Source organism: Triticum aestivum, chromosome 7B, assembly GCF_018294505.1.
Source record: "Triticum aestivum cultivar Chinese Spring chromosome 7B, IWGSC CS RefSeq v2.1, whole genome shotgun sequence".
NCBI lineage: Eukaryota > Viridiplantae > Streptophyta > Magnoliopsida > Poales > Poaceae > Triticum > Triticum aestivum.
The window spans coordinates 171,720,282-171,723,219 of NC_057813.1; positions in this window are offsets into that span (position 1 = coordinate 171,720,282).

Sequence of the window (2,938 nt, forward strand, 5' to 3'; positions counted from 1 at the left end):
TTGCTGAAAAAACAAAACATGTTCGAGACCTCAATAGTAAAGGATTTTGTTTTACTGTGTTTGTGTTAAAATTCATAACATTTCAATGAGGATGCAGCTGGACCTGTTTCTCGGAGAACGATATATCATGTATGCAAAGCCAAGAGCTGAATATGAAGATTTTACTTGCATCCTCATAGAAGGTTACTATTACCTTTTCGGATCTTTCGTCTCTATAGTAGGGTGCAGAACTGCAAATGTCTGCTGCCAGACAGTTTTCTCTATTGCATTCTTGCATTTCCTTGCAAATTCTTGTTGAATGTTGTTCGTTTGGCATGGAGCATGGGTGCAGCTGCATCATTTTCGCCAAGTCAAAGCTAGATGTTGCTCCGTCCTGGATTAGTATGTTATCATTCTCTTTAGGTTATTACTTGCTACTGATTGTACGGACTCCCATTTGAAATGAGAAGGAACTTTTTTGTGGAACAACTTATTTTGGTCTACTTTTACCATTTGACATAATTTATCTTCTCTAGGTATGTTTATAAAAAATATCACATCTCTATTATACAACATTCGAAATAGATGGGCGCAGCAACGCGCGCCTTCAACGATCTAGTAACCGTGGAATACCACCCCTTTGATATCCTATAAGCGACGCTCTTCCATCTTCTCTCAGATCGCAAAAATCTACCGCCACCGAGTCCTTATCTTCTCTCCACTTCGCCTCTTATGATCCATCCATCTCATCCCGTCTGTTGTTCTCTGGTCAAGCCGCCAGTGGCTTCGCGATGGACCGCGCCTCCGCCCTCACCTCCTCCTGCCGCCCCCATGCGCCTGGCCATGGGGGTCACTGGTTACTGACGGCCATGCCGTCGACCTACTGCTGCGGAGGACGAAGGAGTTGTCGTGTGGTCAGCTGCCTTGCGCAATCTGGATCCTGAGCGCGGTCGCGCCCTCTCCCCCTCTTAGAGTTTTTAATTTCCATTCAACAAGCGGCTCTGGTAAGTGGTGTATGTGTTGATTCGTTTTGTAATACTCACGAAGCAAATTAGTTGCCACACCCCCGATACACCATTGGACTCTCATCAGGCTGCTGGTCATAATTGTTTATTTTATCAGGCAGCTGGATGCTCCTGTCCAAGATCTGCACGACTGCTGGTGACTACGAAATTGTTTCCCAAGTTCTCTGTTTTAGCTACCTATAAGAAAGGGTACCTATCCAAGGCATGCATAGTAAGTCCAACATAAAATTTCCACACCCATGGTCATCTGTGATCAGACGAACACTTTATGTATAGATCACGTGAAAGTGAAACTCAAGAGCTATGTAACTACATAATATAGGCTTCTATTTTTTACAAGGTATGTTAATTATATGAGATGATCACTTCCTTTATTTTTTTGGAGCTATGGATCTGTTATATTTAGTTTATCCCATGATGTCTCTTTGCTTTGTGAAACATGAAATTGCATCGTTCCTAACCATGTATTGGCATATTGTGCAACCCAGGAATTCATGAGATTAAAAGAGAAGTATGATGATCAGTTGTATGGAAAGATTCGATACATCCAGGACTATGGTTATGAGAAGATTTTTCCGACAGGACCAATGAATATTAAATATATCACTGACCATGTATTGTCATATTTGCACATCCCCAGGAACCTGATGAGATTAAAAGAGAAGTATGGTTCCAGTATTATGGAAAGATTTGATACATCCAAGACTACAGTCTTGAGAAAATTGTCTCTAGAGGACCAATGAATGTTTTATATAAATTCCCACAATGGACTTCACATACTAAATATTGTGTATCATTTGACCTTGGTTTTGTTGCGACGTGCGTTATGCAGAAGATATTGAAAGTGATTCTTCAGGTGTTCAAAAAAAAGTGTGAGAAAATGAGGGTACATAAATCCTTTTGTTGTTTTCTTGACAAAGGTAGATACATTTGAACATATCATCACGAACACATGTTATCTATGGTATGTACTCATTTTAAGTTTCAACCCTTCTCATATTTATTTTTTGCAGTTGCCACTCATCTTTGTTGACTAAGTATCATCAGGAACACATGTTATTTCTGGAAAGCCTTGATGGGTCGTACATCTACATATCCTCATCTTCTTAAGAATCTTGGTTATAAATACCAACAAATTAATCTCTGCTAGCAGTGTTATTTTGCTCAAGTGTTCTGCAATTTGCATCTGCTGAACCAACTAAGTGATAAGCCATTTGCACTTATTGACCCATGAGCAAGGTGCCGAAGAGCATTGCCTCCTACTCCCTTCGTCGGGTCATAACTAGATATTTATAGGATGTTTCTATTGGCATTTGTGTTTCATGATAGTATCCATGATATTTATTCAAAAGAGGGAAATATAGTTAGTGAAGTCTCATTTCTATACAGGATAGGAAGACTCCCATCATAGCCTGCATCTCATTGGACGCATGTCCTAGAGACAGTCCATTTTTGTTATTTATGTGAAGAACATGTGGCGTCCATCTTATCCAACCTAAGTTCACCACTAGGACATTACTTTAGTGTCGATGCTATCTCCTACTGCATTTTACCGAGCTTTCCAGTGGTATAGCTATTTTAGGTAAACACTTTTGCTGCCACACATATAGATGTGGCTCATCTTATAATTAACTAGTATTATGTTACCCTACTATATTACAGGGATAAACTTCTTCCGGTATACCAGTGAAGGATCATAAGGACAATGATCAGTATAGATGTGAAGTTGAAATCATATCTCAAATCAACCTAAATCCTGTATTTTATGTGTTAGTATCCTGACTCCATGCTGTTTGCTTTTAGTTTTCATTTTCTAATTTTTTTAATATACCTATTGTGTGAATTATGAACAAAATAATTCAGCACGGTCGAGATCCTAAACCACAAAAATTGCTTTATTTTATTTTATTTTCCATTTGTTCAATGTAGCTTAT